Here is an 18,937-nt window from a genome sequence, read left to right as displayed (position 1 = left end):
CCGGACGGGTGGGCGGGGCTACGGCGGTTTGGCCCCGCCCCCTCCCCTCGAGGCTTTGTGGCTGCAGAGGAGGCGGGACCGGCTGGGTGGGCGTGGCTATGACGGGACTGCCCCGCCTCCTTTCACTCTCCGGGGGTTTGTGGCGGCGGAGGAGGCGGGAATTGGATCGGTGGGCGTGGCTAATGCGGGCTGGCCCCGCCCCTCTCCCCGGCCGGCGCGAGCCGCGAGCGCCCCCCCCCTCCCCTCAGAGCCCGAAGGCGGCCCCGGCCCCTGAGCGGGACAAACCGCGACAGAACCCGCCGAAACAGCGAGTGGAATGAGGGAAATCCACACCCCACACGCACCGCCGCAGTTTAGGTTTCATCGTCCCGGTGCTTTCAGAGCGGTTTCCATGTGAAGACACTGTAAATCCGCAGTTGCTCGAGTTCTTTGTGCTCGCGGCCCGCAGTGAGGTGTCAATCCATCTAAGTCACGGTTGAAAACAGAATGTTTGCTCTCCCCGTTTCTGCTCCGAGTAGGTAAAACCCCTGGGAGGTGGCACTGGTCTGCTAAGACCTGAGAAAAAACTCTTAAGGAAAAAAGCAGAGTTGGGAGGGTGAAAGACAAGTAGGATTGGTCAGAGCGCCTGATTCCAGTTTGGGAACGGCTCGGTGCTTATAAAGAAAAAATACACAGGTTCTAAGGTGTAAAACCCAATTTTGAACGTGAAGAGAACCAAAACACAACACACATGCACTTAGTTTCTGAGGCATTTCAGGTCTGTTGGCAATGACCGTGTTTGCCTTTAAAAAGTCAATAAAAGCCATCCCCTGGTTTATTTTGGCTGTACCTTCTATTTCCATGGACAGTGCAGGGGCACGAACTGCCAGAGCCTGTGACGGGGTTGTCATTACACTGTGCCCCCAGGCAGGGCTCTCTGTGCTGCTCATACACACACCAGCAACAACATCGTCATCCCTCCTTTTCTTGGCAGTCCTGACATCATTTTCTTCTTTTCAAATCTTTATCAAAGCGTTTTTTTCTTTGCCCAAAAGGCTTTGGTACTGGGCAAAATATTAGTGAGCGGGAATCCATTACAATTCAGCTGGTGGCTGTAATCAATAAACCCTGTGCTGGTTGATTTTATTCTGCCTAGCCAGTTTTGACATGTTCTTCCTTCTTAATGGCAGATTAACGGCCAGTCTTAAAAACAGTACAAAGAATCACGTTTGCACAATAAAGAAGAAATGTTTTGGTGAAACAGCAGGAAACAAACATCTGTGAGAGTATTTCCAGTAGGGCTTTTATTGCTATTTTCCAGTCATCTCTCCAGCTCCAGGGTTGGTAGCTGCAGCCTTGTGAAAAAGGAGGAAGGGGATAATCCTTTTGACTTGCTTGGCTACACCTCAGACTGCAGCAAATCCAGCTTCCTAATCGAGTTCCCCCAGATGAGCTGGATGAGGTGCATGGTGAAGACACACAACAAGGAAATAACTGGAATGGAGAAAGAGGCAGGGATGTAGTGTGGTTTAGTAGAGAAATTACTTTAAATCCAATACAGCACAGAGAGTAGAAAAATTTTGAGATTCTTCTTGAAAAACAGCTCCAGCCAGTTAAAAGTTTTAATTAGGCCGTAAGAGTTTTTACAAATTTTTAACAAGCTGTTCCTTTTACTTCATTTTGAGGGGCTTTTTACAAGACTACCTCCCTTGCAAGATGGACCTTTTAGTCTGCTCTTTACCTAGTGGGAAGATACCTGACTGATGGATGGCTGTTTTCATCTGGCACAGCTAATCCTTTCCCCTCCTCTGTGTGTGCATTGGGAGTAATTGCTTCGACCTTTCCATAACAGTAAAAACTTATATTGTATTTGACAGGCTCTAAGTATTATTTCACAGTATGTTTGCAATAGTTCCTACCTTTATTGTCTTTTGAGAACTGGGAACTAGGAATATTAAGCAAAGAGCAGAAAGTCATGGTAAAAAGAGCATTGATCTCTGTGTTGTCCTCCCAGCCCACGCAGTGAGGTGTCTGTCCACCTAAGCCATGACTGACACCTCCCAAGGGGCTGAAACCAGGGAGGGGTTGGCCTGACATCTCACTGGTTCACTGCAACTTGTGGCAAAGCTCCCAGCACAGCCCAGAGCCCTGACCCTCACCCTCAGTGCTGCCACACGTGCACACGGGGCCTGATGCTGCACTGCAGTGAGTGCTGCTGTATCTCTCACACTCTCCAAGGCCCTGCTCTGATCCAGTATGGACTTACAGAAGCATAAACTTGGAACTGGTAATGATGCTGGATGTGCTTCTCTACAGATGTGGACACAACATCAGGTTTCACTCTTCAGGCTGCCTCAAGAGACTGCTGTGAACTTGCTTTAGGTGTTAGGAACTGGCCAGGGTACACACAATCAGGAGTGGAAGTCTACATGAGGAATAAAAAAACAACCAGCAGTCCAATGCAGAACGTAGAAGTGACTCTCCTTTTCAGAGATGACAAGATGGACAAGGGGGAGAAAGAAGTGTCTGTCATTCAGCAAGGACAGCAAAGGATCCTGAAAGCTGAACAGTGTTTCCATTGTTTTAACACAAGCTCCTCTTCTCCACTGAAAGATCCAAATGACAAGGACACTGAGGGTTTCTTTCTCTTTGCTGTTTGTTTCCCTAGTAACAAATACACAAGCTGCACTGTTAGAATACCATCCTTTTCTCTTTTTTTTTCTTTTTTTGGAGATAAAGACCTGTCGAGGATGTATTCAGTGCTTTCAGTAGCAGGTTAAGGTTGCTGTATGAATGAGCCTCTGACACAGCAGGGTGTACTTGTAAGTACTGCATGTAGTCAGTGGCTGAGACAGTGAAATAACTTAAAAAGCATGGAAGAAAAATGCTTGCATCTCTATTTATGTATTGTTTACATTGCAAACTCTTAGGGTGAAATCTGCCTTTCTCAGTGGAGCTCTGACCTGGCTTAGCAAAGCAAATGGCACAGTATTACTACTAAGTCTAGTGTAGTATCCTAATTATATCCCACTCCTATTACCATCAGTAACACAATGCACACCATCTGAATGGGACTGATTTGACACTGACACCTCTCACGTTTTTGTTGTGAGTTCTGCACCATGAAACATTTCTTTAAATATAATTCTGTAATGGGAGTGGGTGGTGTTTCTTGTTAGGATTCTGGTTGAGGTTGTGGTCTGCAGTTGTGAAATTCCCTGGGTTATGGGAGTTGGAGAGATGACATGCAGTCATTGTCTGTGTGGTTGAGCACAGCAGAAATAGAACTGGTAGGTGAATCTATCCAAAAACATAAAAAGCTACTCTCAAAACAAGACAAACTCAAAACATGACAGGTAGAGGCAGGAAAGACCATTAAAGGCATCGAACTGAGAAGGAATATCTGGATTTTGCTTCTTCAGGATATGTCAGGTCTCAAAAGTTTGGAGACTTTAACCAAATTTTTTAAAAATTGCTTGGTCTTAGAATGTCAAACTGGTTTCTCTTGTTTTAGCTATGACTAGTGAAAGAAAGAAAAAAAAAACCCTTTTTAAAACTAATTTAACTTATTTTCTATTTTTGTGAGCCTGGTAATAAACCCCCCAAAGTCTGATCTTTTCCCAGTTCCTCAGGTTTGTAACATTATGTTCTCCAAAGTTTGCCTCTCTCTCCAGACATGGCAGCAGCTGCTCTAAAGAGTAGAGAGAACTGACTAAATTAATATCAAACTTCTGATCATACAATACAAAAATACAGCTTTATGCATTAATTGTAAAACAGCTTGTTGTTAGGCCATAAATTGTACTGGTATTTGTCACAGCACATTTTACTTATTTGTCTGGAACTGTCTATGTAGGGGGGTATTTCAGGTGAGCAAATAAATTAGTATCTTTTCATTTGGGATGCTTTTTGAAATCAGTAGAAGAAAGAATTAAATTGTTCTATATAAGCCAATGTAAAACCTGAAACCCCAGAAAAGATGCAGTGAAGCTGCATCTTCAGTGGCTCAGGGAATATCAAGCAATATGATCAGCTGTCCTGAAACACTTTGATGTCTCAGGCTAGCCCCAGGTGGAGAATAGTCTGCATTGCTCTGTTCATCCCCACCATCACTGAAGAAGATCTACTTTATTCCTTGTGTGACTTTTGAAGTAGCAAACCCAGATGTTAATTAAACTTTTCTAATATTCAGACTGACAGAGGTACAAGTGTCCTGCCTAAAGCAGAGAAGTTCACCAGGGAACTGGCAGCATACAGGCCCTTCAAGCTCCAGTGTGCCTTAATAGCTAGGTTAAATTTTATTTACTTCCTTCCCACTGAATTTGGTTTTCATACTTAAATATCAACTTTCACTACAAAATCTAGACCTTTTTTTACAGGATAACAGTAAGAGTTGAGTTTGTTATGGTCCTGAAACAAAAATATAAGGCCAACCAAAAGAATCATCTTGATATAAGACAGTAACAAAAATGGTGATCATAAGAACAAGTGACAGCCATACTTATTGTTAAAAATTGTTTTTTTTGTGCTAGCCAAGCTGAGCAGAATGAAGTTCTGTCTGTCCTCGAGAGCAAAGGCACCTGCAGGGACTGAGCCACTCCTCACCTGGCTGGGTAAGTTGGGAAGCCCCAAGCTCATTGTTCCTGCTTTTCCTGCTGCCTGTCGTTGGCTTTGCAGAAAGTCTTTCAAGAGCAGAACAGACAATTCTGTAGTGGGAGTACATGCATTTGTCTCTCTCTCTCAAACTTAAAATGGTGTCTTTCTAATGGGAGACTTTATAAGGGGTCCATTCGTGTTTGTATCTGGCACAGTGAATCAGCTGCAGCCTCTGGAAGTGGCAGATTCACAGATCAGGACCAAAGGTGAGAACAGTAGAAATGAGGTCCTAAAAGTGGGTGAGGTTCAAATATAAGTGTTTTCACTCATTCTAATATGCTTTACACCATTACAAAAGAAGACTCAGGACCAAAAAACAGTTTTAAAATGTATATTAAAAGGTCTCTCTCTTTTAATTAAAACTCTGGGTCTAGGCAGGGGTTTAAGCTGCACATTTTGTCTCTCAGTCCTAACTCTGGGATTGCAAATCTTACTGTCTGTGGGCAATCTGCCTCAGGTGTCTCTGTCTGGGAAACAGGCATTTGATGTATCAAATGCAGACTCGTTCTGATAGTTAATGTTGTGAAAGCAGAATGCAGCTGGAGAACAGGATGAAATGGTGGGCAGTCTTTACATTTGGCTGTGACCTGTTTCTCAAGTCAGTATTTGGATTTAATTCCTGACGATGAACGTGCATTGGTGTAAATGACTGAACTGGACAAAATCTGTCAGTGAGCCAGAGCCCTGCCCCTCATCTCTGAAAAAGAAGCAGCAGTTAATTAGTAGGTGTTTGTCCCAAACTCATTTGCCTGGGGCAATGTGTAGGTCATACCCAGAGACTGAGTGATTCTGAACACGGAGAGGGCTGGAGGTTGTGCCTCCACTGAGGCTGGAGACAAGAGCCAGACTGCACTTTACCAGGAGGCTGGAAATGGCACCATCAGTTTCCCAGCCGTTCACTCCTGGTAAGTAAATTGCACAGTGCAGTGGAATATTTAGCATGCAAACAGGAGTGGCAACACAATAAACCAGCACAACAAACATGCACAAACTAATTGCACTTGATGAGGACCACAGCATTTAAAGCACAAAAGCAGAAGCTGGCAGGGCTTGTCTGTATTTAGCAGTAAAGAAAGCAGAAGACATGTTTCTCTGAGGCAAAAGGAAAATGTAGTAGAATAAAGAGAACTACATAAGCTTTTCAATGTACATATACATACAAAAAAAATCCACCTTTATGTAGGATTCTCATCTATTTCATGCAGTCACCAACTCCTTGGGTGATTGGCCAGCTGTTGCTTATCTGAGAAGTTAAACCTGTGTTTTTTGAGCCACAGAAAAGCAGAGATTAAACACATTCTTCATATGCTGCCTATATATGCAAAAGAGTTGGCTGGAGGCAGGGCTTCAAGCTCTTTCTGGTTTAGGATTGTTCAGTTTCTTTTTTCCTTTCCTCTAAGACATGTGCTTCTCATCCTAAAACCTAGACTTGTGTTTCCATCTTCATTTTCTGTCCTGTCCAGATTAGGGCATCCAGCACAGGCATATTCTGTTTGTTCACAGATAAACAGAGCCAGGGGATTACTGTAATCACGTGGTACAACTCACTGTGAGACAGAACCCACGTGACTGGTGATATTACTTGTCATTTAAACCACAGCATCCCTTAGGGAAACATCCTAGAACATTCTGCCTCTACAAATTCTTAATTTCTTGCTGCAATCATTAATAACTCTCATTTACAAACATATACATCATATTTCTTCCTTGAATGTATTTAGTTTTATCCTTCAGCTCTTTTTTCCTTCATCTCTGTAAGACAGAAGAGACAACAGGACTCACTGTAGACATAAGAGCAAGTTCTCATTTTGAGTAATAGCATTTTATAAAGCACGTTTTTCAATTTCTAAGCTGTTTCTGTATCTCTTCTCAGAACCATCTCCAAGTTATCAAATGGTTTATTGAGCTGTGGATTCCAACAGTGTTTCTTATCCCTGTCAAGCATGGACTGTCCTTTTCCTCTTTGACACTCAGATGATCATGTCTATCAGTTCACTGAACTGCCAGGGGTTCACTGATTCTTCACTGGGATCCCCAGAGACATTTCAGAATTGCTATTCCCACTTGAAAAACAGGAATACCTGCCTATTCCCTCCTTTCTTTCTAAGCAAGGAGATTTGCAAATGTTAAAGCCCAAAGAAGCCTTAGAGAGAAGGAACAAACCCCTGATCAGTGTATTACCTTCCCTGGATTACAAACAGCATCCCACATACCTCAGAGACACTGAGCTGATTTTTTTTAAAGTTGTAACACCACATTCAATGGCTTACTAGAAACTAGAACTTTCTGGAATTGCTGAAATGTAAATTAGATTTGAAATCACTGGTGTTTAAGAGAATATAAACTAAATGGACTTCTGGGAAGAGATAACACAGTAATTGGTCTAATAAAAATGTTCACCCACCCCATCCTAGAGATGTTTCTAGACAATGATAACTTATATAATGCTAAGGAAAGGTATCTGTTACCATTAATCTGCTATTACTCCATCAGCCTCACAACAGCTATTTTAATACAGTTAGCTGTTTGAATAAACAAGGTAGGAAAGATAAAATGAGTGCTACAGATGTTTGACTTCTGCCTTTTACTACAATGGTACTACAGGACTGTTATAGATCACAAGTTACACAAACATCCATTTTTAAGGCAAATGAAGTGGGGATATAACCAGCCTGTTCACTTTAATGAAGAGTTCTGCTACTGAGGATCTTATTAAAAGGAGAAAGCAAACCCAAAGTTAGCTAATTTATGGTAAAAACATTTTCAGCTTGTTAGTGTTTTCTCCTGAATCAGGCCAGACATACCATATAAATTCAAAGCTTGGCCACATCCCTTATCAAGAATGCCCAGCAGGTCACTCAGGGGTTTTCACAGATGGTAAATTTTGTTTCATTTCAGACTTGAATTACAGGTTTCCTTAGTAAAGCAATACTCTAGGAAAAATTAAATCACAGCACATTTTTGATTAGGAGGACTGAGTTCCTGTGGCAGCCAGGCTATTGTTCACGGGGCAGAATGCAACAGGACATCACACTGTCTCTGGAATTAAAGGGCTGATCCTTTCTGCAACACTGAGATGAATGTTTAAAGTAAAGAGTAATGTTGGCCATGAAAATTTTCTGGGAAGGATGAAAATGAAAGCTCTTATTGTAATTGGTAGGAGTCTAGTGTAACTTTAAGTGACAATACTGAAGAGAAGACCAGCAATAACAAGAAAAAAGCATAGATGCTCTGTGACTGTCAGAGCACAAGGTTGTACACTGTAAGTTGACACTGCAGGCAGGCCTAACTAATGGATATTTTTTAATAACTTGTCTAAAAAGATGGTTGAAAGGAGAATGTACAGAGCAACCCATCCTCCTGTCCTGTTCACTGTGGGTTTTGCTGTTTTAAATTCACTGTGGTAGCTACAGCTACTTCTGCTGATTTATTACTTGTATTGATACACCTGATTCTGTAAGATGTACTAACTCAAGGGTCATATTTGCCACCCTTCAATTTTCCCCTCCCCTTAATCTTTCCTTTTTTTCCTAAAGTCAGTTAATTCCATAAGTCCCTGGAGAATGCAACTGGGTCTACAGACTAGTTTTATTTAGAGTCAAGAATGAAGCATCACTAATTTTTATTTTGCTTGATTAGATCACCTGTACATTTCATTTGTGGATTGGACCAAGTTATATATCAATTCTGTAATCTATATACTGGATATTTCGATTTGTTTTTTCTCCAAAGGATTTTTGTTTTCTCCAAGGCTATCTCAGTAACTGAGAAGTGAACAATCCTCTTAAAGCTGCTGGATTTAGACAATACAGCCTGTAACATTTCCTTCCCCTGGGAAGGTGTGCCTGGAACTGTACTGGCTCCATCTTGTGGCTAAAACTGCACAGGTTCTTTTGCAACAGGTGGACTCTTCTTACTGTCAGCCTTATATACATATTGATAAATAAGTGTGTGGGCTTCCTTTATAACTTTTAGAGCAAATGGGTCAAATGTTTCTCGTAACAGGGAAATGGGGAGACAGGTTAAAGGCATGATTAGCTCAAGCAAGCATTGCCTGTTTCCCTGTGTAGCACTGTCAGTCACAGACTGGTCACATCCTCCTTCTTACCTACACAGGAGCCTCAGCCAGGCAGAAGGAGGAGCAGCACTTTTTGACTCCAACAAGGAGATACCTTTCAATGAAGCTCTTCCTGCCATCCCTGAACTGGAAGCAGCGTCTTCAGTACGGCCCCGATGTGAGTGCTCGACCATCCAAACCATGAACTCAGCACAGGCCAGGCCAGAACACCCAGCAGGGATTACAGAGGGCTGCCAGCACCAGGCTCACTGACACAGCTCAGCTGGTCCCTCCTTCAGAGCCCAGTTATGTAAGTTCGTATTTTGGTATATAGCACAACTATGTATTTTCTTCAGGCAGCAAAAAAAGGTAAACAGTTCCCTTTTCGCACCCTCAGTGCTGGCAGCAGGAAGGCAGGGAGCTGCCAGGGCCTGCTGGGTGTTCTGTTCTCTTGGGTATCAGCCTGTGTGTGGCTGCACAGAGCTCCTCACAGGCACAGCAGAAACTGCATTCCTCTCTCTAAAAATATTGCCAGAGATGCAAGATTGCAGAGATCCAAGAATACAAATTACGTTTCCAGAAACTGGTGCAGGGTTGGTTACTGGTTAGGAGGCAGGACAAAGCTAGCTGCACATGTATTTTGGCAGTCTTAACATAAAAGACATATCTCCTGATCCATGTGACATGGAGACAAAGAAAGTGCCTGTTTCCAAGGAGTCACAGGCCCCAGCAAAATATGCCTGGCAAGAACAGTCTCTCTTGCTATGTCATACAGAACATCCATGATATCCAAGGGTGAGTGACAAAGCATCTTTACCTGTAAGGTAAGTGCCAAGCTGAAGCACATTCCACATCTAGAATGCCCTTTTATATCCCCTGAGACATGCTCAGAAATCTGAAAATAAGTGCAAATTTGCAAAACAGGTACAGAGTGAGTTAATAGTATCAAAGCCTCAGTCCTTCTGATTGTACATCATATGTGTTTCATAAAACAAATTTCCTCAGAGCTGTACTACAGTTTTATGTGAAGAATTCCTTGCTAGACTTTGTAGTAAGAAGAAATATTTGCATTTAGTGTGTCACTGGGTCAGGAGGCACCATGCACACAGTGCACACCCACTGTGCCCTGTGCTGTGCCCTGTGCTGTGCCACAGCTGCCCAACACTGCTCTGCTCTGCTCCTCACATATCTGGTGGAATGTTTTCTGAGCCTGGGGAGTTTGTGTAGCCAGGAAGGCAGCACAGGGAAGAGCACAGGAGAGGAACAGGGTGGCTGGGCTGTTTCAGCCATGGCATGGTTAGTGCTTTCAGTGACTGGCACAAGGGTGGGAGGGAGCTATAAAAGGCTCTCTCACATCTGCTCGAGACAGCAGCATCCAGCACTGTGCATAAAAGTTCCCAGGAGTGTGTCATAGAGTGTAATAACAATTACCCAAAGTAAAGACAGAGGCAATGCTGCTTCTTCCCATTCTGCAGTGCACCAGCATAGGAGGTAACAGAGGGGTAAAACACAAATACTGCAATGCCATCTCAACTGGTACCTGAGTTCTGGAGAGGCCAGCACTCAGGTGGGTCTCATCCACACTAGCTGGGGGTCACAGCCTTCAGCATCCTTTTCTTCAGCAGTATATTCCAAAAAAGTTCTGCCAATGCTGGCATACCCTGCAAAAAAACTGTCACAGGTGCTCTTGTCCTTTGCTTTTCTGAAACCCATGTTGTGTCCTGTGTTTTGCTTTTGTACTCCTGGGATCCTTGCCAAGACCCTGTTCAGCTAGAAATGTCCACAGTTCAGTGCCTCATTTCAGGGGTATCTCAAACTTACAGGTTCTAAAAATAAAAAAAATCACCTGAGACCTCTGCATGGGTCAGGGTGGCACAAGGCACAACCAAACGAGGTGCTCTGGGAGGAGCACACAAACACAAGGCAACAGAACCACGTTTGATCAGAAGACTGATCCCTGCCCTTCTGTGAGGTCAAAGATTTGCAGAGCAGAGGAAGGGTGGGAAGCAGAGCATGGAAACCTTCAGAAAAGCTGTTGGAACCAGCAAAATGCCCTGAGCATCAGTCTCCACAAACTTCACAAGACACTTCGCTGCTGCTACAAACGAGATTCTGCAATCCCTTGGATATTGTTAAAAGAGAGAAACAAGTGTCACATCCAAACAGGGGGTATAAAACATTGCCAAAGTCTAGTAAGGGTAATTTTTCATGTTACAGGCTATAATGGTGTTCTCTCACTCCTTTATCTTTTTTGGTGCTTCTGCCAGGATGTGTGAAGGGGTGGATGGGTATGGTCACGTGAGGAACAGATTGTACAAAGTTTGACAATCATAGCTAGCATAATAATCATAATTAATATTCATATTAAGAGAGCTCCCCATGCCTCAGTGCTTCGTTCCTTTCTTGCTGGTGTGCTTTATTTGTAGGTGGTTGGAATTGCTTGGACCCACACCAGAAATTGGGGAAAAGAAGGAAGAATTATCACATCAGTCCCACACAACAAATTATCTTTTAACCCTCAATTCTACTGCCTTGACCAGTCGTAGAGCACACCCACTGTGAGACTCATACTGCTTTAAAATAAACCACCACAACAAATACCAAACCCAAAACCTACCACATAAAACCACAAATTATTCCTTACAGTTTCAGAGGCATGTTCATGCTCTAAACTGTCTCTAGGTTAGCCTTTGACAAACACTGGAGCTATTAATTCTAGAAGAGATATGATAGTTTTCAGAACAGTCTAGGTATTAGTATAAATTTCCTTTTTCATGATCGTGTTTGACCGTCGCCAGCGAGGTTTTTACTTGCACGAACGCCGTTCATGGCAGCGTTCCCCCAGCAGATGGCACGAGCACAGTCCGGGATCCTCCCGACTGCTCTGGGGGGGCCAGGCAAGAGCGCTTTGAACCTCTTATGGTTATGCTTTTCCTTTTCCTTTGATGGGTTTTAATTGGATTTTCACGGAGGCTGAATAACAGGCGTCACTACATCATTTCTAGGGTCAATTTTATGTCTCCTGGAGACTATATTGCCCTTTTGCTGAAAAATTTGACCTGTGGGCAAAATGAATAGCAAATGTTACACAAAATTCGTAGAATAGGAAATATCTTTATGTGTAAAATCCAGTGCTTGAAACATGCAAGTGGGTGGCACGAGGAGAATGAAAGCTCAGCCCCAGAGCAGGAACAGCACCAACTATGGTGGTGCCAGGAGGGGCAGCAAGGAGGGGTTCAGTGTTTGCATCTCTGCAGCACCTGAAGGCTCTGTACAAATGGGAAGCACATTCTTTGTCCCCAGGATTTTCCAGCCAAGCCAGACAAAAGGATGTGAGGGGCAGTGCTCTGTGTAGCCTGCAGACAACTGGCTGCAGTAGGGGTGAAAACAAAAGTGATCAAAGGATACTTTCCATGTCTAAATCTCTGACTTGATACGGTACAAGCAAGTAAGAAATAAAGATCTACTTCTCTTCTTGAGCAGATCCTCAGCCCCAGGCAGCCCAGAGGCAGCCCAGGTCACCCCACTTGCATTGCCAGCAGGGCTCAGACCAGCTGCCCTTCAGAGCTTCCTTCCAAGGGAATTTTTCCATGGTTGTCTTCAGGAGCTTGGCTGCATTTGACAAAAGCTACATCTGATTGTACTGACTTGCAAAAGTTCTCGTGATGGACTGACTGTTCTCCAGAAGGCTGGGCATTCACCCGACCCCAGCACAGCCTTGAAGTGTAGGAGGGCTAAAGAGGAAAATAAAACAAGAAAATAACTGATTACAGCAGACAGGAGGTGAATGGAAACAGGGCAAACCATTGCAAGAGCATGCCAGGCAGAGCACCTCTGGCTGTGCCCATTACTCCCTGAGGGAGATGCCCTGGGAGCTTTTGGGCTGGTGTCAGAACATCAACGTGGCATCAGCAAACGCACCCAGAGCACTGTAACATCTGCCAATTCCCAGCCCTGGGAGCTGCCAGCCCGTGGTGTAGTCATGGGATTGCAATACACCAACAGGGTGCAGGAATTGTGCCTACAGGAGAGCATGAGCTGGCTTTGCATTATCTATTTCCCTCAAGCTTGTGTAGCTCTTCACTGTTCAAGAAGGTGCAAAGGCTGTATAGTTGCATTTATTATCCTTGAACAGGACACACAAAGAGTGCAATTTTTACTAGTTTACCTGAAGATTATTTTATTCATGGGCATGGAAGGCTTCACTCCTGCTCCAAAATCAAGGACAGTTAGCAAGCAGTCGCAGGGCAGGATCACTGAAATGCAATCACACTTCTTTTCACAGTGAAAATTACTAGATATTTGAGTGATTCCTACATTCAAGTGAAATGAAAATACACACACACAAAATTTCAGTAATTTAACATCAAAATGTCTTCATGAATTCATTCTGAGTGCAAGTGAATGCCAGGATAATTCTTCAATATCCTGAATGAGCACCTTAAGAGCTGAAATGGACTCTTCTGGTTAATTTATTGCTATCTTTGAGGAGAAACGTGGCAATTTGCAGATAGAAATGTTTATACAAGAAATGCCACAGGCTTCATTGTTGCTGCCCACCTCTCTACCCACCAACCCTGCCTGGGTTATAATCACCACCTTCAGACAAACCCTGTGCACACACATTTCATTCATTCAAGTGCATTGATTCAGAGACATCTTTGTTTTCTAGTTCTTTTTTTTCTTTTTGTCAGAGATTTGATTCAATAGCTATCCTAGACATGACATTTTATTCTGAAAGGGCAGTATTTGTTTGGAGTGTGTTTATTCTTTGAGCTAAGTGTTTGGGTTGATATGCCTGCTGTAAATAAACTCCATTCCCCCTTGCGGGAGAAGGCCACAAGCTCCTGCTTTGAGAAACTGATCCATGCTAAGTGGAACTGTTTCTAGATAAATATTTCTATGTGGTATTTACTTCTTTATTCACTTAAGTACCTTTGAAAGACTCAGGCTCCCAAAGACTGTATGTAATGGTTGCAGGGAAGAAGATTTAAAGGGAAGAAAGAGGTGAAGAATTATAGGAGCAACTGATTTCACCATTAAAGCTGGAGTGAACTCTGCTTCCAGATGAACTTAAAGAGTGGTATCAGGACAAAAATCTGGTCACAGGCAAGGCATAACAAGCATCATAATTTGGTCTGCACCAACAGGAAAAACAAGGGGATGAAGCCAGAGGGCCAGGGAAGAGGAGGCTGATTCCACAGAGCACCCCAACTGGAGGAACAGCACAAAGTGCCACGTGTTTCCCACAGCCGACCCCTCAGCTCCTCCGACCCACCCGGCCCTGCCCAGGCAGCTCCTCAACCAGAGCCTGTTGCCATGGTGTGCAGCAGGAAGGGTTTACCTGCATACACAAGACAGCTGACTGGAGCCTCACGTAGCTGGGAATGACAAGATGCTTCTCTCTCCAGCACTGCAGAGAATACATTCATTGTAGTATTTCCTAAAACTATTCCATAGGACTGGCTATTCATCTCCCAAAGAAAAGGCACGAAACCCTTCCAACTACAGCTGCACTGCCAAGTGACAGGCCCTCCATTACACAAGGCCACGTGCATCCACAAAAGCAAATTGTTCTGAAGAGCTTCACACCTGGCTGCTCATTCCATCTCCTCAGGCCTGATTTCTGGGAGAGGGAGGGAGCATGTCCTGAGCAGGTCCCCCCAGCTCCTGCAATTCCTCTGCCCCGGACAGCCACACAGCCCCTGCTGCACCAGTGCCGACCACAACAGCCCCAGGGAGAGCTCAGCAGAGCAGCCTGTCTGTTCTTAACTAAACCACTGCACTTGGTGTTCTCTGCACAGGTCAGACCTCCTCCACTCTTTTCTGCCACCCTGTCCCTGGGATAGGAAACAGACAGTGCTTTGCTTGGCGCCAACAGGCTCCAAGGACACAACACCGCCCCAGCAACAGCTTCCTCATCAGCTCCCAACCATAAATAATCTTGGGCTCTCTACCTGCCACACAAATGGTTAGAGGCACTTACTTAAAACTATTATTGCTCCACTGACAATCATTCTGACAGAAGGGTTGCTTCAATGTCAGTTGGGAAATGATGTGGCAAGAGCTCCTGCCTAGAAATAAGTGCTGTCAATGCTAGAGTTGCCTGGAACTTGTTAGTAGGACCAGGTTGCTGTGGAGGCTGGTCAGCAAAAGGTTCCTTGTAAAAGGCACAGGCTTTATAATCACCAAGAGCCTTGCACAAGTCCTGCAGGGAAGCACAGTGAGGACTGACAGTTAAGGGAGGGTCACACATGTACAGAGCAGCACCACAAATAACTTGTCCGTGTGTTTACAGTAATTTTATTTACAGGTTACCACATGACACCTGCAGTACTACAGTTTTTATAACACCATTAGCAGTAAAATAAGAAGTCACATCTAAGAAGAGTAGGAGGCAGCAGAGAAAAATGTGCACAGAGAATGCAGAAAAGCTATTTAGTTGCAACTGAAAGTAGGTATTTTTCTACAGACTTTGAAAGTGAGGAGGAATATACACATTGAGAAGTTCTTCAGCCCTGTTATTTCTACAGCATAAATACAGTGACAATTCAGTGTGACTACTACAATAGCAGTCAAGTGCAAATGATGGGAGAGAACTGTCTCAGTCTCTTGCCCTTTTGAGCACCCAGAAATGAAAACCAAGGCTTCCCTCTGAGGGGAGTCATCTGGGGCTCGTGTCCTTGCAGAGCCAGTAGTGCAGAATCGCTGCTGGGGCAGGAGGGAGCAGAACTTAGGACTAGGGAGTTCCCAAGCATTGCAAATTGCCTGCGAGGTCTTGTCTGGCCTGGAGTTAGGTAAGTTGGTGAGCAAAACCAGTTGCAGCATTCCACATCTTTTTACAGTGCTGTGCTCTAAGGCACAGCTTAGCAGTACTCCAAAATCAAGCAGAGAAAAAAGCCCTTCTGCTCTCTTAAAATCCTTGGCTCTAATGATGCTGGTGTTGAGCCTGGGCCTTGCTCCAGAGGGGGAGCAAATCCGGAGAAACGCTCTAGACCTGGATGTATTCTGATGATCAGACTCACCAGAAAATAAGCTCAGTGCAGCATCAGGTGGGACTGCTTTTCTGCTTCAAAGCAGCAGCTTCCAGAAAGCAACCAAGTGTTACTCAGGACCTGCTTTTCCCCCCAGACATCTTTAATAGCCTGGAGTGACTGTCAGGGCACACGATCCATGCTAGTGGCTGCAAAGACAATGAGAATACAAGCTGCACAGTAATAATTATTTCCACTACTAACTACACACAGGATATATTGCTTTTGGTACAATGCCATTTATTGTCACAAGAAGAAAACCAGTGATTAAGTTGAGCACACATGAATTATGCAGACCTTTGCCATGCTGGAACAAGCGTATTTTACTTACAGAAATGTCACCAAATCAGCTGTACAAACAGCTTAATACAGTTCTTCCAAATTACCAAACATACCCTCAAAAACAAGTTTATAAAATAAGTTTCGCTACAACAAATGACTAAGAAATGACCAGGTTTTTTTTCTTAATCCCCACTTTTGTCTGGAGTGCTGCACTTACGCTGCACAACAGCAAACACAGAATCCAAACACGGAGCTTTAGTGACAGCAACAACATCCACTGAAGTGTTTCTGAGTGTGCAAACTGGCCTGTGAGCTTGTGCTCCCTCCACACCTGTGGCATTCCGAGTCAGAAAGCCTGCAAGGGTACACATGTGTACAAAAACTAACAAAAAGCCTTATAAAAAACCAGAATACATTAAAATGTTTAAAGTTTTAACTCTTGAGTCTATGATGTCTCAACTACAAGTTAGAATATCTGTGAGTTTTAAGACTTCTGGGAACATACTAAGGTTTTTTAGTCAAAATTTCCTTTTAAGTACTAGCTATTGAAATTAAAGGTGACCTAGGAGAAAGGCTTGACTAAAAAATCTTCCAGCTCTCTTGTGAGATCAGCAGTTCAGAGAGTCTTAAGCCAAAATTCTGAGTACTCAGCATTTTTGCATTTATAGTTTTAAGGCAGAAAAACATCTCAACAAACCATTTAGTCTTGGATGTCAGAAAAAAAAGAAACCCAACAAACCCAACCAAACAAAACCCCCTAAAAGGTGCATCTCAAGTCTTTTAGTAACACCACATTTAAAAGAACTGTATGGCATTCCCTTCCAGCTTTGGGTTGCTGAAACTCAGAGGTGCTGGAGCACCCACTCCTGGGCACGGCAGGGCCGACCCGGGGCCGGAGCTGCTCTGCACTACCCACGTTCCTCCCCAGAGCCAGCGGCTCAGCCAGGCCCGGGGGCAGCTGCCTGTCCCCAGGCCCAGCTCAGTAAAGCACAACTGTGTCCTTAGCTCAGCTTTACGGAAGGAAGAAAAATAAAAAAGCAAATAGAAGTTGAACCGTGAGACTGTAGGAATCTGCAAGTGTGCAAGGTAAGGAAGAGTAAGAACAAAGGAGCGAAGTCATCGAGTCAGTCAGAGCAGAAAGTCTTTGGAAAATACCAGCATGGAAAATGTAAACCCCTGAGGAAGAGCAGAGTCGATGGACGAGACCTCAGCGAGATCAAAGGTCAGCCCAGTCCAAGCAGCGAGGAAAAGGGAAAGGGAGAAGCAGGATTTCAGATTTCAGTCAGCAGCTGAGTGCACACAAAGTCACAGACAGGAAGATAAATGGAAGTATTTTAACATTATCTTTTTAGATAAGAAAATGCTGCAATACCCTGTTAAGGTATTTCTTGTTCTTTTCAAGGAAATCAGGAGTGGAATACCTTAGGGCTCCGCTTTCCAGCCTTCATGTACAAACATAAGCACAATGAAAAGCTGGAAGGATCACACATCTCTCTACCATGATAATTAATTAGATGGAAAGAAGGAAATTCAGGAGAAATGGGCTCTCTGGTGTGTGCTGAGAGAAGGATGAGAAGCAACGTTAGGGAAGTAGCAGGAAATTTTCAGTATTCATAAGTTATTTAAAGATTTAATCAAAAAGAGAAGAGCTTGAACCAGGGACTGCTGGACTTCAGGCAAGTTCCCAGCAACAAAACCCAGTGGAACTGGGTTTCAAGGCCCATCTCAGCCAAATGCATTGTTCTTTCCTGATCCTTATTTCTATTTTTATATTGCCTTCTCAGAAATCCACATACAGTTACTAGATCACATGCTGTGCTTCCACAGGAAGAGTCTCAGGAGACCTTCCAGCTTTCTCGCTTACCTCTTCTCTGGATTTACATCAGTTTAAGTAACACGATCAATAATCTGTTTCTTGTCATCAGGAAGTTCACAAATCCTATAGAAGAAAGAATTCTTTGAACAACTGGAACTCATTCAGGCTCAGTCTGAACACAAAGAGAAAAGTAAATTGTCAGTAGCAAGATACACTGAAACAGGCAGAGCTCTGGGTAACACCTGAAGGAAAGTTGTCAGTGTAAACTGGAAAGGGGAAGACAGAGGGGTTATGGAACGACGCTCACATCTGACTCCCAAGAGAGAACAGCGTGAGCAGGGCCTGCTCCTGACAGGGATGTGGACACTGCCCACCTGTGGCACCTGGCACAGCACCAGGGGTGCTCTGCAAACTCCCCACAGTTGCCTTTGGAACTGGAGCTCAGACTCCAGAACTCATCTGAAGCCTGGAGGGTCACGTGTGGTGAAGAGACACATCAGAGCAAGAGAACCATCCGCAGACACGGCACACTGCGATGCGATGACATGTGCAGATCTACACAGCTCAAATGTGCTTTTTTAAGTTTGACAAGTGTTACTTGTGTATGCAGTTTAGTAGAAAGAATAACTGAGGATGGAATGTGTTCAACTGAAAAACATCTTTGGTCTGCAGAGAAAGTCCCGGGTCAGAGCTCTGCAAAGCTTGATGCCATCAGACCCACAGTAGCACCTCTACCAGTAAGCAGGGCTGGTACTCAGCAGTTCCTGGCCAGCCTTCCTGAGCACTCGAGTGCACACCTGCCCCAGCACAGGCAGCTCAGCGTCCAGAGCACCTGGGGGCTCTCTCTGGAACCGCCAGCCCCTGCCCGCCCCACGCACCCAGCACCGGCTCCAGCACTCCGGGAGCGCCCACTACACTGCAGGACTTACAGATGGAGAGGACTGGCCTCCAGTTCTGGTGAAATACAGGAAATCTGCGTGGTATTTCACACTAACCTGACTGAAAGAACACAACAACATGAAGTCAATCAGTATCTTGTCAAAACCTGCACAGAGCCAAGCTGCAGTGCAGCACCTTGAAGCACATGCCGTGGTGAACACACGTTCTGCCAGG

The sequence above is a fragment of the Pithys albifrons genome, chromosome 17, assembly GCF_047495875.1.
Source record: "Pithys albifrons albifrons isolate INPA30051 chromosome 17, PitAlb_v1, whole genome shotgun sequence".
Classification (NCBI taxonomy): Eukaryota; Metazoa; Chordata; class Aves; order Passeriformes; family Thamnophilidae; genus Pithys; species Pithys albifrons.
Note: the sequence above shows the minus strand (reverse complement) of the source record.